Below are 26,715 nucleotides of genomic sequence, written 5' to 3' on the forward strand. Positions count from 1 at the left end.
ATCATCCCAACAGATGGCAGAAAAAGCTTATGAAAAATGCAGCATCCCTTCAAGATAAACTCCCTGAAAAAAAAAAACCTGGAAATAAAAACAATGTATCTCATCTCAGTACAATGAAAGGCATATTAGACAATAACCTATAGGCAACATTATAAATAACATTATACTAAATGTATAAAACCTGAAAGCAGTTTCTCTAATATTAAGAATGAGACAGCCGGGCGTGGTGATGCATGCTTTTAATCCTAGCACTCGGGAGGCAGAGGCAGGCGGATTGCTGTGAGATCGAGGCCAGCTTGGTCTACAAAGCCAGTCCAGAACAGCCAAGGCTACACAGAGAAACCCTGTCTTGAAAAACCAAGGAGAGAGAGAGAGAGAGAGAGAGAGAGAGAGAGAAAGACAAAGAGACATGAAAGATGGCTCAGTGGCTAAGAGCACTTGCTGCTTTTTCAGAGGACTTGAGTTTTCTCTCTTTCAGCTCACAACCTGCTATAACTCCAGCTCCAAGGGATGTGATGCCACTTCAGCAACTGCACACATGTGGCATATACTTACATAAACATACACACATACACATTAATAAAAATAATTCTTTTAATTGAGCATAATGGTACACCCCTTTAATCCCAAGCATTGGGAGGCAAAGGCAGCTGACCTCTACGAGGCTGACCAGGGTTACATAGTGAAACTCCATCTCTATTAATTAAAAAAAAGACAGATAAATACATAAATAAATCCTTTCCAAACAGTGGGTCAAGGGTGACCCTTCTCCCCATTTTATTCAATGTAATGCTAGGTATTTTAGCCAGGAAAATAAGGCAAAATTTAAAAATGAAAAAAGACACAAATAAGAAGGAAGTCAAATTTTCTCTTTTCTCAGACAATGATTGTGAACTTAAAAGATCCTAAAGTTTCCATCAGAGAACCTTTAGCACTTACACTCCCAGTAAAGCAACTGGATCAAGTTCCAAAAACCAAAGCTTATATATAGTCTAACAAAGAACATATTGAGAAAGAAATCTGGAAAAATTCCATTCCCAACCTAGGAAGAAACCAAGCCAAGAAGTGAAAGACCGCTACAGTGAAACTTTGAAATAAAACATAAAGAAAGAAGTTGGAGAAGACACTAGAGGATGGAGAGACCCTCTATACTGATAGACTGGCAAAATTAATGTCAAGGAAACGGACTATATTATCAAAAGCAAGCAGCAGATTCCGTGCAAAACCCATCAAAATCCCAAGGACGTTCTGCAAAGAAATGAAAACAATCCTAAAATGTACACGGAAACAGGAAAGACTCCAAATAACAAAAGCAACCCTAAGCAGAGAGTTAAATGCTGCAGAAATTACATCAGACCTAAAACTACACTTTAGAGACTCAATTACAAAACCAGCCTGGTGCCAGCACAGGCAAGCAGATCAGTGCATAGAACAAGAGGACCAGGTCTGGAGAGATGGCTCAGTGGTTAAAGGCACTGTCTGCTCTTCCAGAGGTTCTGAGTTCAATTCCCAGCTACCACATGGTGGCTCACAGCCATCTATAATGAGATCTGGTGCTCTCTTCTGGCCTGCAGGCCTAATGCAGGCACAGCATTGTATACATAATAAATAAATAAATCTTAAAAAAAAAAACAACAACAGAGGGCAAAAAATAATGTGTGGTTACATCTTCCAAGTTTTTTCCAAAGATGTCAAAAAAGGACATTGTAGAAATAACTCTTTCTTTATTAATGGTTCTGTGAAGATGGGTTACCACATCCAGAAGAAGAATGTAGTTTGGGTTGGAAGAGCAAAACAGGGCCTGGAGAAATGGCTCAGCGGTTAAGAACACCAACTGCTCTTCCAGAGGACCCGGGTTCAATTCCCAGCACCTATATGGTAGCCTACAGCTGTTTGTTAACTCCAAGACCTGACACCCTCACACAGACATACTTACTGGCAAAACACCAATGCAGACAATAAAAAATTAATTAAAAACAAAACAAAACAACAACAACAACAAAAACCAAGTGAAACCAAATTCCTGTCTCTTGCCCCCTACAAAACTCAGTAGAAAATGGAACAAAGGCTCAAGCCTGGTCTACATAGCAAGACCTTGTCTCAAAAAGAAGGAAAGGAAGGAAGGAGAGACAGAGGGAAGGAATAAAGGAAGGGAAGGAAAGAGAAAGGCCTTAGTGTAAGAATTAGGGTTTCCGAAGTATAAGCATAATCAGGAACTCTGAAAAGGACTCCACTAACTAGAAAACAGTCCAAGAACTGACAGTGGGATTGCGTGAAATTACGAAGCTTCTGGACAGCGAAGGGGACAGTCACCAGACTGAAGAGACAGCCTCAAGTGGAGCAAATCATCGTAAACTGCAATAATAAAATCATAATAATGAGGGGACAAATGAGCTAAACCCATGGTTGAAAGAAGAAGAAATTTAAATCCTCAAGTGTAGCTTTGACTTACATTTTCCCAAAGGTTTAGAATCTTGAAGCTGGTCGGGTGGTGGTGGTGCACGCCTTTAATCCCAGCACTTGGGAGGCAGAGGCAGGCAGATCACTGTGAGTTCGAGGCTAGCCTGCTCTACAAAGCGAGTCCAGGATAGTCAAGGCTACACAGAGAGACCCTGTCTTGAAAAACAAAAACAAACATACATACAAAAGAATCTTGAAGCTTTAAAAAAAATCTTCAGACTGGGCATGGTGGTGCACACCTTTAATACCCAGCACTCCAGAGGCAGAAGCAGGCATATCTCTGTGAGTTCAAGGTCAGCCTGGTCTACAAAGCAAGTCCAGGACAGCCAGGGCTACACCAAGAAACCCAGTCTTGAAAAACAAACAAACAAACAAATCTTGAAATGACCAATAGATATATGAGAAAACCAAATCAAAACGCTACCAGGAGCCATCTCACTCCAGTCAGAATGGCTATCAACAGGAACACAGCTGACAGAAACATTGACAGGGAAGGCTCAGTGGTTAAGAACACCTGCTGTTCTTGCAGAGGACCCAGTTTATCCTTAGCACCTCACAACCATCTGTGACTGTTTCAGGGGATCAGACACCTCTGGCTTTGTCAGGCACTGTACATACATGGTACACACACACACACACACACACACACTCCACATACTAAGTAAATAGAAATGAATAAATTTTTGTAGCCAGCCCTGTGCCCTAGAACTCCCTATGTAAACCAGACTGTCCTGGAACTCACAAACATGTGTCTGCCTCTGCCTACTGAGTGCTGGGATTAAAGGCGTGTAGAACCATGTCTAGCTAAATAAATCTTTTAAAAAAGAGACAGAGAGAAAGAGAAGAACAGACAGACAGATAGACAAGGATTTAGGGAGGGAAGAATCTTTGTGCTGGTAGAAATGTAAATTAGTGCTGCTAGTTAAAAAAAAAAACCCTCAGGGCTGGAGAGATGGCTCAGAGGTTAAGAGCACTGTCTGTTCTTCAAGAGGTCCTGAGTTCAATTCCCAGCAACCACATGGTGGCTCAGAACCAACTATAATTAGATCTGATGCCCTCGTCTGCCATGTGGGCAGAATACTGTATAAATAATAAATAAATAAATCTTAAAAAAAACCCCTCAATTTGAAGCTGAAAGAAAGAAAGAAAAAAAGAAAAGAAAAAAAACTGAAGATGAAAATTCTGTGTGACCCAGCTACACCACTCCAGGGAACATGTAAGCCACATCGCAGAGACTTGTACATCCGTGTTCACGGCAGATTAATTATGAAACAAGCCCAGGTGTCTATCAAAAGACAGATTTCTTTTCTAATGTTGTACACACAATAGTTTATTCAACTTATGGAAGAATGAAATCATGTCAGTTGGGGAAATGGACATAAGTGAAGGGTTACTGTGTTAAATGAAATAAGCCAGTCTTGGAAAGACAAACACCACATGTCGTCTCTCATAGGCAAAGTCTAGATGTAGAAATGCATGTAACAGAAAATATATTCAACATATAATTGTATCCACACGGAAAAAAGCAACTTGGCATAACCTTCACACACACACACACACACACACACACACACACACACACACACACACACACACACACACACACACACCACACCACATAGTCTCAAAAAGAGAACCACATTGTCTCCTCCCCAGAAATTATACTTCTAGAAATTTCCCCTGGGAAAATAGTCAAGTGTCATAAAGAGGAATATATAAAATTCATACAAGCATTGTGTTTATATAAGAAACCTAGAAAAGAAATACAGATGCAACTCCCCCATTAGGAGTTTGTTAAGGATGTCATTGTAAATTAAAATAATGGGTTAGTTCCCCTTAGCTGCCACCTGACTTCAGTCTACACACATCTGTTGGACCTCTGATATATATATGTATAAACATATGTTTTGTTGTTGTATAATGTAGACATATGTATTAAATATATATGGGTGTGTATGTTCTTTATAATGAATGTGTATTATGTTTATAACTGAAAAACTGTTCTATAAAACATTAACAGACAAGCTTCGGTAATCACAAGGCCTGGTTTATCCCCTCGCCTGTCTGCATTTGTGTCTGTAGCCTACAGTCTCCTCCATACCATTTAAGTGTAATCATAGGCCTTAGTCTCACTTACTCACTAATGACTTTGTAAGGATCCCTGCTGCCCACCCATGTTAATAAGAGCTCAGAGTCTGCAGGTTGTGGGTTTTTTTGGCTTCTTTGGCTTTTGGCAGCTACTGAATGACCATTTTCAGTAGTTGTGAGATGTTCAGCAACATTCTGCATGCTCCTGTGGTCCCTTAAAAATTTATCCAAAAGCCAGGCGTGGTGGGGCAGGCCTTTAATTCTAGCACTCGGGAGGTAGAGGCAGAGGCAGGCTGAGTGTTGTGAGTTCAAGGCCAGCCTGATCTACAAAGCAAGTCTAGGACAGCTAAGGCTACACAGAGAGACCCTGTCTCGAAACAAACAAACAAACAAACAAACAAAAACAAAAAAACAAACCCAAGATTAGTGAGCTTAGATCCATGGCTAAAAATCCAAAGTCGTCTCAAGGCCCCTGACACACTCGGGTACCTGTGATGATAGAATAATGGCTCTCCAAACATGTCTGCCCTCTACTCCCCAGAACCTCTGACTGTGTTTCATAACATGCTAAGCAGGATTAAGGTGAAACAAAGAATGAAAAGATGGCAGCTGGGCGTGGTGGCACATGCCTTTAATCCCAGCAGAGACAGGCAGATCTCTGAGTTTGAGGCCAGCCTGGTCTACAAAGCAAGTCCAGGACAGCCAGGGCTTTTACACAGAGAAACCCTGTCTCAAAAAACCAAAAGAAAGAAAGAGAGTGAAGATGGCTTATCAGCACACGTGTACACACACACACACACACACACACACACACACACACACACACACACGTGTAATTTTGGTGATTTTGCATACCAATGTTTTAATACTTGCCTTTAAACTTGACATTGTGCTGGGCATGGTGGTGCATGCCTTTAATCCCAGCACTGGGAGGCAGAGGCAGGCGGATCTCTGTGAGTTCGAGGCCAGCCTGGTCTACAAATCGAGTCCAGGACAGCCAAAGCTACACAGAGAAACCCTGTCTCGAAACAAACAAACAAACAAACAAAAAATTGACATTGCACAATATAATGGCTAACAAGATAATTTGTATGGATAATTTTCATTGTTCCCTTATCCCCCCCATTTAGAACATCATTATTTAAAGGTGAGAAGCCCAGAAAGAGGCCACAGGAGAAATGAAAGAGCTTGTTTGTGTGCCTGCAGTGACTTTTTTTTAACTCTATGTTTGTGTGTTTGGTCCTGCTGGTAGCTGAAGTCCATGACGGAGATGGGGTCTGGGGCCGTGGCGACAAGGATGATGAGCTTGTTTGGGAATGTGCTGGGTTTGAGGTGCTGGGCTGACAGAGTAGTAGGCATGAAGGTCCTGGGGCAGAGACGTTTGCTGGGGCCACGTCAGTGGTGGGTGCGGGATGTCTCGCTGCCTAGGGCTTGGAAAGGCTGGCGTGGAGATGAGTGGGGCGCGGAGGCGTGCTCCTCTCAAGATGGTGCAGGAAGCAGAGCAAGGAAGCTAAGGACGGAGTAGACAGAGTCACCTGAGGAAGTGCCAAACTGGACAGTCTCCAGCCTCACACGGACCACTTGAAAATGGTGAGTGGGGTAACCTGCTGTAAATCTTTCTAAAGTCTTAAAGTCAGGAGACTGGAAGCTCTCTCACCTCCTGGCACTGCCAGCTTTGCCCAAACAAACACGGACATGCTGGCTGCTACTGTCATCCATTAGAGAAGCAAAAAATAGCTATTGCCCTTCGTGGCTCCAGGATATTTTGTGGCTATGGAAATCAGGCTTCATCTTTGCCTAAGGAGCGGCCAGGAGAGGAAATGTCCTGCCCGCTTAGGATGGGAACCTGCAGGGCTTGTCTTCAGTCGAAGCCGAAGAAAGACAGTGTCAAGAGAAGGGGCCTGGTTACCCACCAAGGCTTGCGGTATCTGGTGGCAAAACCACAAGGGTCTTCCAGAACACAGGTTTTTTGGGTTGGTTGGTTGGTTTTGGTTTTGGTTTTGGTTTTGGTTTTTCGACACAGGGTTTCTCTGTGTAGCCTTGGCTATCCTGCACTTGCATTTTAGACCAGGCTGGCCTGGAACTCACAGCAATCCACCTGCGTCTACATCCTGAGTGCTGGGGTTAAAGGCGTGCGCCACCACGCCAGGCCCAGAATACAAGTTTTTAAGTTCTTTTCTAAGATCTCTTAAATCAGACTCCAGTTAAATAGTGAGTAGACTGTGTTCTCTCCAGTTAAATAGTGGATAGCCTGTGTTCTCTCCAGTTAAATAGTGGATAGCCTGTGTTCTCTTTAGTTAAGTAGTGAGTAGACTATGTTCTCTTCTGTCATTTTAACACCTTTAGCAAGACTATAAACGAATCCCTAACCTTCTGTTGGCGAGTTCACCCTTTCTTCTCTGCGCTCTTCTGAGTTCTTCCTTTTATGACCTAGTTCACCGCTCCAGTTGAGTAAGTAAACATCATTTTGTCTTTGGTGCCCTCTTGTGGTCATTTCATCATTCTACCAGCACCTGCCCACTTTGCAGAGAAGAGCGAATCCCCAAAGAAGAAAATAGCCATGAAAGTCGTGAACAGATTCATTTGAATTTATTTCTACAGAATTAATGTATTATTTAATTCTCTCCCCGCCCCCAACTATTCAACTATGCTCAACCAGTTCCTGAAATCTCAGTAGCTGGCGCTGGGGATGTAGCTCAGTTGATGGGGCATATGTCTGGCCTCATCCCAGTCACCACAAGCTGTGAGGAAAGGCTCCCTTAAAGATCCAGTCAAGGTATTTGTCTAGGTTCAGATTTGCTTCTGAAGTTTAGACTGCAGGTCACCAAGCTGAGGTCCTCCAGTTGCAGAGGGTCGTTTGTGTCCATGAAGGATCTCTTCTCGGAAAGGATGTGGCATGCAGAACCTTGATATTAACTACCCAGGAGTTCAACTTTAGACACACACACACACACACACACACACACACACACACACACACACACACACACACACACACACGCATGTATATTTTTCTTTTCTTTTCTTTTCTTTTTGGTTTTTTGAGACAGGGTTTCTGTGTGTCCTCTTGGCTGTCCTGGCCTCACTTTGTAGACCAGGCTGGCCTTGAACTCACAGCGATCCACCTGCCTCTGCCTCCTGAGTGCTGGGATTAAAGGCGTGCATATTTTTCTTTTTTAAAAAAAAGTCACTAATGTGAGTCTTGGTCATATGAAAAGGTTAAGTTTCCAAGGCCAGAAGAGATTTTAACATCTTCCCGGTGATCAGGAGATTTTATATTTTCCCAGGTGATCGCCACTTACCTCTGGATATTGCCAGCTGGTGCCAGCCAGGCTTCCGTCTCCTTCCGCGGCAGCAGCAGCAGCCTCTTTGTTGTTGTCAATCTTCTTTCTCCATGGTACCCTCAGCTGTAAATTAGCTCCAGCACAGACAGCTAACTTTCTTCTTCATTTCAATAAATTTATTGTTTAAAAAAAGAAAGAAAGAAAGAAAGAAAGCCAAGGCATGGTGGCACATGCCTTTAATCCTAGCACTTGGAAAGCAGAGGCGGGTAGATCTCCGAGTTCGAGGCCAGCCTGGTCTACAGAGTGACTTCCAGGACAGCCAGAGCTACACAGAGAAACCCTGGACAAAAAAGGAAAGGGGGAGAAAAAAACAACTTCACACAGTTATACAATTGCAATGTGTAATTGGTTTGCTGGACTGTTGAGACAGTCAATGTTCTAAACAGGACCAGGACACCACTGTGCTCCTTCTAGCTGGCTATGGCCACTGTGGGATCAGGTACAAATGTTGCCGAATAGTCTGACTCTTTTAGAGAATTATGTTCTTGATTTTTATCTGAAATACAATCTTTGTGAAGGGAAAGCCATTTCAAAGAGACTGGCAAGGGAAGCAGTTGCCAATGTAAGCCTGGCCCAAACAGAAGAGTCTCAGTTCCCTGCCACTTAAACCCTAAGCTGCCACCCCTAGGCCTCACCTCCAACCCAGGGGGCACATTGCGTGACTGCCCTCATTTGCATGACAAGAGGACTGCCCAGTGGAGGGAGATGTCCACAGCCCTTCATTTTAGGAAAGCCTTCTGTTACTGCTACCCAGGACAGGAACTCTCTATGCAGAATACTAAGCAGAAGACTTGGGGATTGAGTGAGTCCGAGAAAAGATTCACCCTAGACTCTAAAAGAAGAAACCAAGTTGATGCACTTGCAAGCTATACCTGACACCTCACCCTGCCCCACCCCACCCCCTCCACACTTCCACCTTCTCATTAGAACTTCAGGCACTTGATGGTTTACGTGCCGTGCCCTCAGATTTTCTTGTAGGGCATTCCCAGTTTCACCTCACGTTTCAAATTGCTTAGGGGGGGGGGCATTTGTTTTGAAAGTTCTCAAGCCCTCCCTAAACCAGGATGAGATTAAACATCCTGAAGAATCTTGGAGATAGGTCCTTTTGAGTGGCATTCCAGGCGATATCCTCAAAACACATGAGGACCACCTGTTGGAACCCAAGTTGATTCCTGTACTCAAAATAATTGGGTAATAGTGGGGGTGGGGCTATAGATCAGTCAGTGAAGGAGTTTGCAGTCTCAATTCCAACATAAAAGGCCTGGCCCCAGGTAGCTTGCCTGAAACCTCAGCACAGGGCTGGGAGGGAGCCAGGCTCATCCCTGAAGCTCCCAAGAAGCCTCTCTAGCCAGTGAGTTAGCTCTGGGTTCACTGAGAAATCTGGTCTCAAGAAAACAAGGTAGTAAATGACCAAGAAGACACGTGCCTTTAATCTCTGGCCTCCACATATATGGGTGCGCACATGTACACATATGCCCACATGTCCATTTCCAAAGCACTTGTGAGGATTAAGTGAAAAATTTTAAGTCGCTCTAAAAGCCTACCCAATAAGTATCTGTTCCCTTCCTAACCCCTAAGAAGAGTGCTCAATTGTGCAGCTGGTGGGCGGTGCCTCCAGGAGAACTGGCGTGGGACTAGCAAGACAGAGTATATTCAAACCTTAGAAATCTCAAACTTGAGATTTAAAAATCTCATCCTGAGAACGAAGGTATGAGACAAATCTCTCTCCTTGTTTCCGTACCTACCCCAGGGGCAGTGACACAACCCCAAGGTGGCTAAAGGTGGTCAGTCATGTAAATTGTCACCTGTAATCCTTCTCCATTGGAAAAAGAACACCCACCGCCATCATCCTAGCCCCAGCCAATCAAATGCACTCATCCTCAAAGCCCCTCCCCGCAGCCCAAGGTTTTTAAATCCCCTTTTCACTTGAATTAAACCAGGGAACATCATCTACTCGGACAGGCTGTTTATTCTCAGCTGTAACACTGGGGAAAGAAGGACCACGCCCCCTCTTTCCCGGAAGAACGGGTGCAGTCAGCGCTGGAGCTCACCTGGCTGCTGCGGGCTGCTGCTGTTCACCGTCATCACAGTTCAAACCGCCTCGAACTCATAGCCACGCTTGCCTCTCCCTCCTGAGCGCTGGAATTAAAGACAAGCACTACCACGCCCAGCTCCAGACATTTCTTATCTAAATCTAAATTGCTCTGTTTTTTTGTTTTGTTTTTGTTTTTGTTTTTTGGGTTTTTGTTTTGTTGTTGTTGTTGTTTTGTGTGTGTGTGTGTGTGTGTGTGTGTGTGTGTGTGTGTGTGTGTTTGGTTCTTTTAAAAGTGTATAGTAAACCCACTAGTCGCTAGAACGAAGAAAACAGAAAAATCATGATAGAAGGTATAAAAAGAAAACCAAAAATAAAAGGAAGATTAAAACTACCAATGTATAAGCAGTTGTGTTAAACATAGTTAAACATATGAATTCTATGTTAATGTATAATTCTTTAATTATATCAATTAAGAGACAGACTGACGGTCTTCAGAAAGCTCACTTCCAACGTTAAGAATGTTGGCTGGCAGAAACCAAAAGACTATAGGGTAAAAAATTACTAGAAACAGAAAAGACATTATTCAATGATAAAAGGGCACCTGTACTGAGAACAGTCATTCTAAATGTGTATCTACTGAACAACACAGCAACAGAGGATGTGCATCAAACGTAAAACAGAAGACTGAGGAGCTCTCTGGGCCAGGAGTTTGCCTAAGGACTTAAACTCAGTCCTCGGTAGCCAAGTAAAGTGATGGCGTCGAGGCTCCTGCTTATAATCCCAGCCCCAAGGAGACGGAGAACTGTAGATCCCTGGGTGTCATTGGCCCAACAGCCAACCCTAATCAGCAAGCTCCAGGTCCTCGTGAGAGACCCTAGCTTTAAAAAGGATTCTTTGAGGCTGGAAAAATGGTTCATTGGTTAAGAGAACTTGCCATTCTTGGGGAGGGGGGGAAGTTCAGTTTTTAGCGTCCACATGGAAGCACACAACTGCCCATTAGCTACAGTTCCAGGAGATCTGATGACCTTTTCTGGCCTCCGCTGGCACCAGACACACCAATGGTGTGCACACAGACATGCAGGCAAATATCCTACATATAAAGTAAAAAAACAAATAAAAAAGTAAATAACAGCTCCTGAAGAGTGATAGCCAGGGTTGACCTTTAACCTCAACAGCACACACAATTGTGCATCCACAGACCACACACAAATTTGAATGCACACAAGTAGAGAAAGAAAGAAATGATAAATATATAAGTTAATACATATATCCACAATTATACTGGATACTTCAGCTGCCCCCTCACAGAAATCAATGGAACATCTAGGCAAAAAATAAAATATAAAATAATAGCATATTCTTTAACAGAATCAAATCAATATTTACCAAACTTTCAACCCAACAACAGAATATATTTTTTCAAGTGTTCATGGGACATATAACAAAAGAGGCAGCTCTTTCCTCTTGCGGCCATCACTGGACTGCAGCCGCCAACACGAAGGTCAACCCCTTCGTGACTTCTGACTGGAGCAAGAACCGCAAACGCCATTTCAATGCCCCTTCTCACATTTGGAGGAAGATCATGTCTTCCCCTCTTTCCAAAGAGCTGAGACAGAAGTACAATGTCCGGTCCTTGGCCATCTGGAAGGACGACAAAGTGCAGGTTGTCCGAGGACACTACAAAGGCCAGCAGATTGGCAAAGTGGTCCAAGTATACAGGAAAAAAATACGTCATCTACATTGAACGAGTGCAGCGAGAAAAGGCTAACGGCACAACTGTCCATGTGGGCATCCACCCCAGCAAGGTGGTCATCACCAGGCTAAAGCTGGACAAAGACCAGAAGAAGATCCTGGAAAGGAAAGCCAAGTCCCGACAAGTAGGAAAGGAGAAGGGCAAATACAAGGAGGAAACGATCGAGAAGATGCAGGAGCAGAGGCCTCTCATGCACAGCTCTCATTAAAGACTGTTTAAGTAGATACACACACACACACACACACACACACACACACTCAACAAACTTAAAAGATTAAAATCAGGCTAGTATGCCGGGCGGTGGTGGTGCACACCAGCACTCGGGAAGCAGAGGCAGGCAGATTTCTGTGAGGTTGAGGCCAGCCTGGTCTACAGAGTGAGTCCAGAACAACCAGGGCTACACAGAGAGACCCTGTCTTGGGAAAAAACAAAAACAAAATCAGACTAGTGAGACAGCTCAGTGGGTAAAGGTCATTGCTACCAAGCTTGATAACATGGTCGCTCCCCATCATTATCCGTTGCTTCTTGAGGCAGCTACTCACTGTCATAAGCTGAACTGAACCTGTAGTTTCCAGCGTGCTCACTGTCAACTGATGGCGCACCGTTTCCTTTTTCCCTGGGACAGCAGAGAGACCGGCGTCATAGTCGTGAATGTTCTTTGAAATCGTGTGGGTCTTGGAGTGCTGATCCAAGCAGCCAGGACTCAGAGCCCTGCTTACATACATAACAGCCTTGTGGACAATAATAGTCTGGACAGCACCTGTGCGGACAGCAGGCGTGCGGACAACAGCAGTGCGGACAACAGATGTGCGGACAACAGCTGTGCGGACAGCTGCTGTGCGGATAACAGCCTTGTGGACAATAACAGTCTGGACATCACCTGTGGGGACAACAGCAGTGCGGACAACAACAGTGCGGACAGCAGGCGTGCGGACAACAGCCTTGTGGACAATAACAGTCTGGACAGCACCTGTGCGGACAGCAGGCGTGCGGACAACAGCAGTGCGGACAACAGCTGTGCGGACAACAGCAGTGCAGACAGCTGCTGTGCGGATAACAGCCTTGTGGACAATAACAGTCTGGACAGCACCTGTGGGGACAACAGCAATGCGGACAACAACAGTGCGGACAGCAGGCGTGCGGACAACAGCCTTGTGGACAATAACAGTCTGGACAGCACCTGTGCGGACAGCAGGCGTGCGGACAACAGCAGTGAGGACAGCAGCTGTGCGGACAACAGGTGTGCGGACAACAGCAGTGTGGACAACAGCTGTGCGGACAACAGCAGTGCAGACAGCTGCTGTGCGGATAACAGCCTTGCGGACAACAACAGTGCGGACAGCAGGTGTGCGGACAGCAGGCGTGCGGACAACAGCCTTGTGGACAATAACAGTCTGGACAGCACCTGTGTGGACAGCAGGCGTGTGGACAACAGCAGTGAGGACAGCAGCTGTGCGGACAACAGGTGTGCGGACAACAGCAGTGCGGACAACAGCTGTGCGGACAACAGCAGTGCAGACAGCTGCTGTGCGGATAACAGCCTTGCGGACAACAACAGTGCGGACAGCAGGCGTGCGGACAACAGCCTTGTGGACAATAACAGTCTGGACAGCACCTGTGGGGACAACAGCAGTGCGGACAACAACAGTGCGGACAGCAGGCGTGTGGACAACAGCCTTGTGGACAATAACAGTCTGGACAGCACCTGTGCGGACAGGAGGCGTGCGGACAACAGCAGTGCGGACAACAGCAGTGCGGACAACAGCAGTGCAGACAGCTGCTGTGCGGATAACAGCCTTGCGGACAACAACAGTGCGGACAACAGGCGTGCGGACAACAGCCTTGTGGACAATAACAGTCTGGACAGCACCTGTGCGGACAGCAGGCGTGCGGACAACAGCAGTGCGGACAGCAGCTGTGCGGACAACAGGTGTGCGGACAACAACAGTGCGGACAGCAGGCGTGCGGACAACAGCAGTGCGGACAACAGCTGTGCGGACAGCAGCTGTGCGGACAACAGGTGTGCGGACAACAGCAGTGCAGACAGCTGCTGTGCGGATAACAGCCTTGCGGACAACAACAGTGCGGACAACAGGCGTGCGGACAACAGCCTTGCGGACAACAACAGTGCGGACAGCAGGCGTACGGACAACAGCCTTGTGGACAATAACAGTGTGGACAGCACCTGTGCGGACAGCAGGCGTGTGGACAACAGCAGTGAGGACAGCAGCTGTGCGGACAACAGGTGTGCGGACAACAGCAGTGTGGACAACAGCTGTGCGGACAACAGCAGTGCAGACAGCTGCTGTGCGGATAACAGCCTTGCGGACAACAACAGTGCGGACAGCAGGCGTGCGGACAACAGCCTTGTGGGCAATAACAGTCTGGACAGCACCTGTGGGGACAACAGCAGTGCAGACAACAACAGTGCGGACAGCAGGCGTGCGGACAACAGCCTTGTGGACAATAACAGTCTGGACAGCACCTGTGCGGACAGCAGGCGTGCGGACAACAGCAGTGCGGACAACAGCAGTGCGGACAACAGCTGTGCGGACAGCAGCTGTGCGGACAACAACAGTGCGGACAGCAGGCGTGCGGACAACAGCCTTGTGGACAATAACAGTCTGGACAGCACCTGTGCGGACAGCAGGCGTGCGGACAACAGCCGTGCGGACAATAACAGTCTGGACAGCACCTGTGCGGACAGCAGGCGTGCGGACAACAGCTGTGCGGACAATAACAGTGTGGACAGCACCTGTGCGGACAGCAGGCGTGTGGACAACAGCAGTGAGGACAGCAGCTGTGCGGACAACAGGTGTGCGGACAACAGCAGTGTGGACAACAGCTGTGCGGACAACAGCAGTGCAGACAGCTGCTGTGCGGATAACAGCCTTGCGGACAACAACAGTGCGGACAGCAGGCGTGCGGACAACAGCCTTGCGGACAACAACAGTGCGGACAGCAGGCGTGCGGACAACAGCCTTGCGGACAATAACAGTCTGGACAGCACCTGTGCGGACAGGAGGCGTGCGGACAACAGCAGTGCGGACAACAGCTGTGCGGACAACAGCAGTGCAGACAGCTGCTGTGCGGATAACAGCCTTGCGGACAACAACAGTGCGGACAACAGGTGTGCGGACAACAGCCTTGCGGACAACAACAGTGCGGACAGCAGGCGTGCGGACAACAGCCTTGTGGACAATAACAGTCTGGACAGCACCTGTGCGGACAGCAGGCGTGCGGAAAACAGCAGTGCGCACAACAGCTGTGCGGACAGCAGCTGTGCGGACAACATCTGTGCGGACAACAGCAGTGCAGACAGCTGCTGTGCGGATAACAGCCTTGCGGACAACAACAGTGCGGACAACAGGTGTGCGGATAACAGCCTTGCGGACAGCAACAGTGCGGACAGCAGGCGTGCGGACAACAGCCTTGTGGACAATAACAGTGTGGACAGCACCTGTGCGGACAGCAGGCGTGCGGACAACAGCAGTGAGGACAGCAGCTGTGCGGACAACAGGTGTGCGGACAACAGCAGTGTGGACAACAGCTGTGCGGACAACAGCAGTGCAGACAGCTGCTGTGCGGATAACAGCCTTGCGGACAACAACAGTGCGGACAGCAGGCGTGCGGACAACAGCCTTGTGGGCAATAACAGTCTGGACAGCACCTGTGGGGACAACAGCAGTGCAGACAACAACAGTGCGGACAGCAGGCGTGCGGACAACAGCCTTGTGGACAATAACAGTCTGGACAGCACCTGTGCGGACAGGAGGCGTGCGGACAACAGCAGTGCGGACAACAGCTGTGCGGACAACAGCAGTGCAGACAGCAGGTGTGCGGATAACAGCCTTGCGGACAACAACAGTGCGGACAACAGGCGTGCGGACAACAGCCTTGTGGACAATAACAGTCTGGACAGCACCTGTGCAGACAGCAGGCGTGCGGACAACAGCAGTGCGGACAACAGCTGTGCGGACAGCAGGCGTGCGGACAACAGCAGTGCGGACAACAGCTGTGCGGACAACAACTGTGCGGACAGCAGGCGTGCGGACAACAGCCTTGCGGACAATAACAGTCTGGACAGCACCTGTGCGGACAACAGCAGTGCGGACAACAACAGTGCGGACAGCAGGCGTGCGGACAACAGCCTTGTGGACAATAACAGTCTGGACAGCACCTGTGCGGACAGCAGGCGTGCGGACAACAGCAGTGCGGACAACAGCTGTGCGGACAGCAGCTGTGCGGACAACAGCTGTGCGGACAACAGCAGTGTGGACAACAGCTGTGCGGACAACAGAAGTGCAGACAGCTGCTGTGCGGATAACAGCCTTGCGGACAACAACAGTGCGGACAGTAGGCGTGCGGACAACAGCCTTGTGGACAATAACAGTCTGGACAGCACCTGTGGGGACAACAGCAGTGCAGACAACAACAGTGCGGACAGCAGGCGTGCGGACAACAGCCTTGTGGACAATAACAGTCTGGACAGCACCTGTGCGGACAGCAGGCGTGCGGACAACAGCAGTGCGGACAACAGCTGTGCGGACAACAGCAGTGCAGACAGCTGCTGTGCGGATAACAGCCTTGCGGACAACAACAGTGCGGACAACAGGCGTGCGGACAACAGCCTTGTGGACAATAACAGTCTGGACATCACCTGTGCAGACAGCAGGCGTGCGGACAACAACAGTGCGGACAACAGCTGTGCGGACAACAGCAGTGCAGACAGCTGCTGTGCGGATAACAGCCTTGCGGACAACAACAGTGCGGACAGCAGGCGTGCGGACAACAGCCTTGTGGACAATAACAGTCTGGACAACACCTGTGCGGACAGAAGGCGTGCGGACAACAGCAGTGCGGACAACAGCTGTGCGGACAACAGCAGTGCAGACAGCTGCTGTGCGGATAACAGCCTTGCGGACAACAACAGTGCGGACAGCAGGCGTGCGGACAACAGCCTTGTGGACAATAACAGTCTGGACAGCACCTGTGCGGACAGGAGGCGTGCGGACAACAGCATTGCGGACAACAGCTGTGCGGACAACAGCAGTGCAGACAGCTGCTGTGCGGATAACAGCCTTGCGGACAACAACAGTGCGGACAGCAGGCGTGCGGACAACAGCCTTGTGGACAATAACAGTCTGGACAGCACCTGTGGGGACAACAGCAGTGCGGACAACAACAGTGCGGACAGCAGGCGTGCGGACAACAGCCTTGTGGACAATAACAGTCTGGACAGCACCTGTGCGGACAGCAGGCGTGCGGACAACAGCAGTGCGGACAACAGCTGTGCGGACAACAGCAGTGCAGACAGCTGCTGTGCGGATAACAGCCTTGCGGACAACAACAGTGCGGACAACAGGCGTGCGGACAACAGCCTTGTGGACAATAACAGTCTGGACAGCACCTGTGGGGACAACAGCAGTGCGGACAACAACAGTGCGGACAGCAGGCGTGCGGACAACAGCCTTGTGGACAATAACAGTCTGGACATCACCTGTGCAGACAGCAGGCGTGCGGACGCACCTGTGCGGACAGCAGGCGTGCGGACAACAGCAGTGCGGACAACAGCTGTGCGGACAACAGCAGTGCAGACAGCTGCTGTGCGGATAACAGCCTTGTGGACAATAACAGTCTGGACAGCACCTGTGGGGACAACAGCAATGCGGACAACAACAGTGCGGACAGCAGGCGTGCGGACAACAGCTGTGCGGACAACAGCTGTGCGGACAGCAGGCGTGCGGACAACAGCAGTGCGGACAACAGCTGTGCGGACAACAGCTGTGCGGACAACAGCAGTGCGGATAACAGCCTTGCGGACAACAACAGTGCGGACAGCAGGCGTGCGGACAACAGCCTTGTGGCAATAACAGTCTGGACAGGCGTGCGGACAACAGCATTGCGGACAACAGCTGTGCGGAAAACAGCAGTGCAGACAGCTGCTGTGCGGATAACAGCCTTGCGGACAACAACAGTGCGGACAGCAGGCGTGCGGACAACAGCCTTGTGGACAATAACAGTCTGGACAGCACCTGTGCAGACAGCAGGCGTGCGGACAAAGCAGTGCGGACAACAGCAGTGCGGAAAACAGCAGTGCAGACAGCTGCTGTGCGGGTAACAGCCTTGCGGACAACAACAGTGCGGACAGCAGGCGTGCGGACAACAGCCTTGTGGACAATAACAGTCTGGACAGCACCTGTGCAGACTGCAGGCGTGCGGACAACAGCAGTGCGGACAGCAGCTGTGCGGACAACAGGTGTGCGGACAACAGCAGTGTGGACAACAGCTGTGCGGACAACAGCAGTGCAGACAGCTGCTGTGCGGATAACAGCCTTGCGGACAACAACAGTGCGGACAGCAGGCGTGCGGACAACAGCCTTGTGGGCAATAACAGTCTGGACAGCACCTGTGGGGACAACAGCAGTGCGGACAACAACAGTGCGGACAGCAGGCGTGCGGACAACAGCCTTGTAAACAATAACAGTGTGGACAGCACCTGTGCAGACTGCAGGCGTGCGGACAACAGCAGTGCGGACAGCAGCTGTGCGGACAACAGGTGTGCGGACAACAGCAGTGTGGACAACAGCTGTGCGGACAACAGCAGTGCAGACAGCTGCTGTGCGGATAACAGCCTTGCGGACAACAGCCTTGTGGGCAATAACAGTCTGGACAGCACCTGTGGGGACAACAGCAGTGCGGACAACAACAGTGCGGACAGCAGGCGTGCGGACAACAGCCTTGTGGACAATTACAGTCTGGACAGCACCTGTGCGGACAGCAGGCGTGCGGACAACAGCAGTGCGGACAACAGCTGTGCGGACAACAGCAGTGCAGACAGCTGGTGTGCGGATAACAGCCTTGCGGACAACAACAGTAAGGACAACAGGCGTGCGGACAACAGCCTTGTGGACAATAACAGTCTGGACATCACCTGTGCAGACAGCAGGCGTGCGGACAACAGCAGTGCGGACAGCAGCTGTGCGGACAACAGCAGTGCGGACAACAACAGTGCGGACAGCAGGCGTGCGGACAACAGCCTTGTGGACAATAACAGTCTGGACAGCACCTGTGCGGACAGCAGGCGTACGGACAACAGCCTTGCGGACAATAACACTCTGGACAGCACCTGTGCGGACAACAGCAGTGCGGACAACAACAGTGCGGACAGCAGGCGTGCGGACAACAGCCTTGTGGACAATAACAGTCTGGACAGCACCTGTGCGGACAGCAGGCGTGCGGACAACAGCAGTGCGGACAACAGCTGTGCGGACAGCAGCTGTGCGGACAACAGCTGTGCGGACAACAGCAGTGCAGACAGCTGCTGTGCGGATAACAGCCTTGTGGACAACAACAGTGCGGACAGCAGGCGTGCGGACAACAGCCTTGCGGACAACAACAGTGCGGACAGCAGGCGTGCGGACAACAGCCTTGTGGACAATAACAGTGTGGACAGCACCTGTGCGGACAGCAGGCATGTGGACAACAGCAGTGAGGACAGCAGCTGTGCGGACAACAGGTGTGCGGACAACAGCAGTGTGGACAACAGCTGTGCGGACAACAGCAGTGCAGACAGCTGCTGTGCGGATAACAGCCTTGCGGACAACAACAGTGCGGACAGCAGGCGTGCGGACAACAGCCTTGTGGACAATAACAGTCTGGACAGCACCTGTGCGGACAGCAGGCGTGCGGACAACAGCAGTGCGGACAACAGCTGTGCGGACAACAGCAGTGCAGACAGCTGGTGTGCGGATAACAGCCTTGCGGACAACAACAGTGCGGACAACAGGCGTGCGGACAACAGCCTTGTGGACAATAACAGTCTGGACATCACCTGTGCAGACAGCAGGCGTGCGGACAAAGCAGTGCGGACAACAGCAGTGCAGACAGCTGCTGTGCGGATAACAGCCTTGTGGACAACAACAGCAGTGTGGACAACAGCTGTGCGGACAACAGCAGTGCAGACAGCTGCTGTGCGGACAACAGCCTTGTGGACAATAACAGTCTGGACAGCACCTGTGCGGACAGCAGGCATGCGGAAAACAGCCTTGCGGACAATAACAGTCTGGACAGCACCTGTGCGGACAGCAGGCGTGCGGACAACAGCCTTGTGGCAATAACAGTCTGGACAGGCGTGCGGACAACAGCAGTGCGGACAACAGCTGTGCGGACAACAGCAGTGCAGACAGCTGCTGTGCGGATAACAGCCTTGCGGACAACAACAGTGCGGACAGCAGGCGTGCGGACAACAGCCTTGTGGACAATAACAGTCTGGACAGCACCTGTGGGGACAACAGCAGTGCGGACAACAACAGTGCGGACAGCAGGCGTGCGGACAACAGCCTTGTGGACAATAACAGTCTGGACAGCACCTGTGCGGACAGCAGGCGTGCGGACAACAGCAGTGCGGACAGCAGGCGTGCGGACAACAGCTGTGCGGACAACAACTGTGCGGACAGCAGGCGTACGGACAACAGCCTTGCGGACAATAACACTCTGGACAGCACCTGTGCGGACAACAGCAGTGCGGACAACAGCAGTGCGGACAGCAGGCGTGCGGACAACAGCTGTGCGGACAGCAGCTGTGCGGACAGCAGCTGTGCGGACAGCAGCTGTGCGGACAGCAGCAGTGCGGATAACAGCCCTGCGGACAACAGCAGTGCGGACAGCTGTTGTGCGGACAACAGCCTTGCGGACAACAGGTGTGCGGACAGCAGGCGTGAGGACAACAGCCCTGCGGACAACAACAGTGCGGACAACAGGCGTGCGGACAACAGCCTTGTGGACAATAACAGTCTGGACATCACCTGTGCGGACAGCAGGCGTGCGGACAACAGCTGTGCGGACAACAGCCTTGCGGACAACAACAGTGCGGACAGCAGGCGTGCGGACAACAGCCTTGTGGACAATAACAGTCTGGACAGCACCTGTGCGGACAGCAGGCGTGCGGACAACAGCAGTGAGGACAGCAGCTGTGCGGACAACAGGTGTGCGGACAACAGCAGTGCGGACAACAGCTGTGCGGACAACAGCAGTGCAGACAGCTGCTGTGCGGATAACAGCCTTGCGGACAACAACAGTGCGGACAACAGGCGTGCGGACAGCAGCCTTGTGGACAATAACAGTCTGGACATCACCTGTGCAGACTGCAGGCGTGCGGACAACAGCAGTGCGGACAGCAGCTGTGCGGACAACAGCTGTGCGGACAACAACTGTGCGGACAGCAGGCGTGCGGACAACAGCCTTGCGGACAATAACAGTCTGGACAGCACCTGTGCGGACAACAGCAGTGCGGACAACAGCTGTGCGGACAACAGCTGTGCGGACAACAACTGTGCGGACAACAGCCTTGTGGACAATAACAGTCTGGACAGCACCTGTGCGGACAGCAGGCGTGCGGACAACAGCCTTGCGGACAATAACACTCTGGACAGGCGTGCGGACAACAGCAGTGCGGACAACAGCTGTGCGGACAACAGCAGTGCAGACAGCTGCTGTGCGGATAACAGCCTTGCGGACAACAACAGTGCGGACAGCAGGCGTGCGGACAACAGCAGTGCGGACAGCAGCTGTGCGGACAACAGCTGTGCGGACAACAACAGTGCGGACAGCAGGCGTGCGGACAACAGCCTTGTGGACAATAACAGTCTGGACAGCACCTGTGCGGACAGCAGGCGTGCGGACAACAGCAGTGCGGACAACAGCAGTGCGGACAACAGCTGTGCGGACAACAGCAGTGCAGACAGCTGCTGTGCGGATAACAGCCTTGCGGACAACAACAGTGCGGACAGCAGGCGTGCGGACAACAGCCTTGTGGACAATAACAGTCTGGACAGCACCTGTGGGGACAACAGCAGTGCGGACAACAACAGTGCGGACAGCAGGCGTGCGGACAACAGCCTTGTGGACAATAACAGTCTGGACAGCACCTGTGCGGACAACAGCAGTGCGGACAACAACAGTGCGGACAGCAGGCGTGCGGACAACAGCCTTGTGGACAATAACAGTCTGGACAGCACCTGTGCGGACAGCAGGCGTGCGGACAACAACAGTGCGGACAGCAGGCGTGCAGATAACAGCCTTGTGGACAATAACAGTCTTATTGTAAAGCCTGGGGATGTGAGACTACAGGTGATGCTTCCCGGGGGCCCACCTCATCCTGGGACATAACCACTGTAAAATGTAACAGTTCTTATGACTGTGCAAACTCAGGAGAAAGAAATCACTATAAGTATCCTCATTCTGGCTGCACTTTGGCCAACAGTCCCTCAGGACCTTGCAAAAACAAATTCTGCAACCCCATCGTTATTAAGTTCACTAAAAAAGGCAGACTAAATAGAGAGTGGTTCAAAGGAAATACTTGGGAATTACATCTATTGGGGAGGAGGTTCCCATCCAGGCCTACTTTTTACAATCAAATTAATAGTTAGTAGGTCCTCTGTGCCCCTAGGACCAAATCCTGTTATTGCTCCCAAGTCACCCACCTCAGAGATATCCTCCCCATCAACTTCCTTAGCTACCACCTTGGCTGGTCCTCTACTAGAACCATTTCCAAATCCGAGTGCTGACCCCCTCCTCGAGCTAATCTCTAACATCTTCATGGTGCTCAATGCCTCCAGACCTCATCTTACCGAGAAATGCTGGCTATGCCCTCCCGTGCTGCCCCCTTACTATGAGGCAATTGCTATAAATGCTTTTTTTCCTCTCAACACCTCAGACCCTAAACGTTGCAGATGGCAGCAACATCACGATGCCCGCATGTCTCTGCAATCCATTATAGCTCAAGGTTTATGTATGGGAAAAGTGCCACCCCAACACAAGACTTTATGTTTAACAGAACATAAATCCCCATCCTGCTCTGTGCTACTTGCTCCCTGATCAGGCTTGGTGGGCTTGCTCTTCTGGGATAACCCCTTGTATATACTCCACCACCTTGCAAGAGGACTTTTGTGTTCTAGTACAACTGATTCCTAAGAGTAACTATCACTCTTATCAGTCTCTTCTAGACGCTTGGGAACCCAGAAACAGACAAGCAAAAAGAGAGGTCCTCATAACACTCCTTCGTTGCTGGTGGGAATGCAAACTAGTACAACCACTTTGGAAAGCTATCTGGCACTTTCTCAGAAAAATGGGAATAGGGCTTCCTCAAGACCCAGCTATCACACTCCTTGGAATATACCCAGAAAATGCCCTACCACACAACAGGGACATATGCTCAACCATGTTCATAGCTGCTTTATACATAATAGCCAGAAGATGGAAACAGCCTAAGTTTCCCTCAGTAGAAGAATGGGTAAAGAAACTGTGGTACATTTACACTATGGAATACTACTCAGCTATTAAAAACAAGGAATTTCCGAAATCTTTGGACAAATGGATTGATCTAGAAATTATCATAATGAGTGAGTTCACCCAGAAGCAAAAAGAGACAAACGGTATATACTCACTTATATCGAGACACTAGTCCAAGGGATACATCCCATGAAAAACTTTACTTACCAGGAAAGTGGGTCAAAGGAGATGACATCCTATTGAGACTTTAGGTGAGAGTAGCATGGAAGAATGGGGAAATAGTAGGATCCACAGGGTCCTGGAAACCTACAAGAAGAACTTTATGACAGGCAGATCTGGGTCCTGGGGTCCTCCTCAAACTAAGACACCAGCCAAGGAGAATATAGGCAGTAAACCTTGAACCCCTACCATGACCTAGCCGACGAACAGGATATTCTCCACCGTTGAGTGGAGAGTGAGATCTGACTCTCACACGAACTCTGGTGCCCCTTTTCTGACCATGTCCCCTGAATGGGGAGGCCTGGCGGCACCCAGAGAAAGGATAGCAAGTTACCAAGAAGAGACTCGATATTCTAAGAGCATATATAGGGGGAGGAGGTCTCCCTCAATCACAGACATAGGGGAAGGGAGAAGGGGGAAGTGGGAGGGAGGGAAGAATGGGAGGAAACAGGGGAAGGGCTAACAATCGAGATGTAATATGAATAAACTAATAAAAAATTTTAAAAAAGAGAGGTCCTCACTGGACTAACTGTTTCTCTCTTGCTGGGACTAGGCATAGCAGGAGCTGCCACTGGAACTTCAGCTTTCATTATACAAGACAAAAGCTATCAAGGTGTAAGGGCAGCCATAGATGAGGGTATTAGACACTTAGAGCAGTCAATATCTCACCTAGAAGAGTCCCTCTCTTCCCTAGCCGAGGGAACCTTACAAAACAGGAGAGGCTTAGACTTGCTATTTTTGCAGCAAGGGGGTCTATGTGCTGCCCTCTAGAAGGATGCTGTTTCCATGCAGACCATTCTGGAGTAATGAAAGATTCCATGGCCAAGGTGCGGGAGGGACTAGCCAAACGGAAAAAAGAACGTGAGGCTTCCCAAGGTTGGTTCGAATCCTGGTATAACAGTTCACCTTGGCTGACCACACTGATTTCTACCCTGCTGGGCCCCCTTCTCATTATTCTAGTTGCGATGACCTTCGGGCCTTATATTTTAAATCGGTTACTTGCCTTTATCAAAGGACGCATAAAACAGTACAGGTCATGATCTTAAGACAACATTTCAAACTTGATAATGAGGCTCATCTGTAAAAATGAGCCATAACTTCTATTTCAGGATTGCAAAGGTTACAATAGAAAATGGGGGAAATGGAGGGGCCAGGAAGCAATATTGATATTGACCCAAGGTATCAATATCAAATCACTTATGTGTGTTCTGTAGCTGTTTGGCCCCTTGTAGGGTCCAGCTTGACTCAAGGCCAGCCAGCCTACACTGAGGGTCCAGCTTGACTCAAAGCCAGCCAGCCAGCCTTTGCTGAGGGTCCAGCTTGACTCAAGGCCAGCCAACCTATGCTGAGGGTCCAGCTGTATCTAAAAACATTCCATTACCCCTACCCCTGGAATGTACTCACCCCTCCTAGCTAGCCTGCTAAATTCTGCTTTTACAAAAAAGATATAAAAAGCACTTGCACCTGCTTTCAGGGGTCGGCAGCTTGAAAGAGCTTGTCAGACCTCGATGTGCATCGATTCAATAAAATTCCTGTGTGTATTGCATCGACATGGGACTCCATTTCTCTCTGGGGACTCCGGGTATAGACTAGAGATCTTTCTGGAGGTCTCAGTCTTACAGATCAACCTTTTCGCCGTCTGCTATGAGTCAAGTTACTAGCATCAAAACTTGAAGGAAAAGAACAGTCCCGAAGTCTGGCTAGCCTCTCTCCTCAGGGTCTACTTGTGAAGTAGGAGGGGGTCTGCCCATCCTGGGGGGCGTCATCCACCTACACTGACCGCCTCCAAATTCCCATGACGATTTGGATTTGTCCAGGACCACTGATACCCATAGTCCCCATCCTCTGAAAACATAAAATCCACATATCACTGACTTACAGAATTCTGGAGAGTAATATGCCCCTTTTAGTGTCACAGTTCCAAGAAACAGAATTCCGCTCAGTCCAGCTTGAGAGGAGACATCGGGGAGAGCACATTTGTTTATTGTGCAGCTGCTGAGCTGTAGTGGGAAACCCAAGAGGGGGGATGCAGCCTTTCCCAGGAGAGAGCCAGCTGGTGGAGCTGGAGAGTCACTGTGATTCACTTTCGTGTCTCATCCCTGGCCCTGTCTGCATACCTGCTTCAGGGTGTGTCTCTATGGACTGCCATCTCCTGATCCTCAACCCACAGCTCATAACCACAGTGTACAAGGCATCGCCCCTGCAGCTACACAAGGAGCAACTGAGTAACCAGCGTGCCCCCAGTTCAACTCCAAATCCATGGAGAGGAAAAACTGACTCTCCAGCTTAGGTAAGGTGTCTTCCCTCTCCCAGTCAGCCGAAGAGGCTGCACCCTGCTGTGTAAACATGATTGCCCTGGACAGCCCAGAGCGTCCCAGGGACACAAGGTGCCATCCAACCTGTTGAACCAACACTGTTCAATACACTACTCTGCCTGTCCTAACCCTAGTCCTATACCGACACATACCAACCTTCCCTAGGGAACTAAACCAATCAAGGAGACAAGAGGAGAGGTTGGGGTCAAGGGATAGAGACAGAGACCCAGATAGCAAGCAGGAATGCCAAGGAAGAGGTGAGCCTGACATGTCAGCACTCAGCAGAGTAAAGCAGGAGGATTGCTGAGAGTTCAACTGCATAATGAGCTCAGGCTAGCCTGGACTATGTTGGTAAGCCTTGCCTAAAAGAAATAAAATTTAAAGAGTCAGGCTGGAGAGATGGCTCAAGTGAGAAATGTTTGCCATGTAGGCATGAGGGCTGAGTCAACCCTGAGCAGTCACGGAAAGACTGGGCCTGGTCCCAGCACAGTGGAGGCAGAGTCAGGAGGATCCTTGACGTTTGCTGGCTACCCAGTACAGTCAAGTTAGTGAGCTCCCAGTTCAGTGAGAGACTCTGTCTCAAAAAAAAGAATAGAAACTAATTAAGAAAGGCATTCAACATAAACTTGTGGCTACCACACACACGTGTGCTCATGTGTGCACGCATGCACATGCGCACACAAACACAAAGATCTTCAAAGAATCGTTTTATTGTGTATTTTGTATGTACAATGTGTGTTTGTGGGTGCACATGTGTGTGTGTGAGTGTGCACATGTGTGGAGGCCAGAGGTCATACTTGTGTTGTTCCCCAGAGACCACCCACCTACTTTTCCTAGTTTTCTTACCTGGATGTCACCAACTAGGCTGAGCTGGCTAGCCAGTGAGCCCCCAGGATGCAGGACAGAAACTGAGGACAACTAGAGAAGATAAACAGGACTGAGGCAGGAAAATGGTTGACACCCGGAGCAGAAGGGCAGAGCTGGCGCCATAGAAGTGCCAACCTGCTGAGCCAGACCAACATGGAAAACTGACCTTGTTTTCCTCTTCCTGTTCTGAAAGAAAAAAATGTTTTGGCTTTTTTTCCATTCTATATAACTATTTTTTTTTCATTCTATATAACTAATCAATCCAGATTTGCATAGTCTTGTCCCTTTTTTCTTTTTTGCCTCTTTATTTGGTTTGCTATACACACTGTAGACATATTTGCA

At 49.6% G+C, this 26,715-nt stretch overlaps 1 pseudogene; it reads left to right on the forward strand.

The window, feature by feature from the left end:
* The first annotated feature begins 11,356 nt into the window (after positions 1-11,356).
* On the forward strand, positions 11,357-11,901 carry LOC127207917 (60S ribosomal protein L26-like; annotated as a pseudogene).
* The last annotated feature ends 14,814 nt before the right edge of the window (positions 11,902-26,715 follow it).

Source organism: Acomys russatus, chromosome 25 (genome assembly GCF_903995435.1).
Source record: "Acomys russatus chromosome 25, mAcoRus1.1, whole genome shotgun sequence".
Taxonomy (NCBI): domain Eukaryota; kingdom Metazoa; phylum Chordata; class Mammalia; order Rodentia; family Muridae; genus Acomys; species Acomys russatus.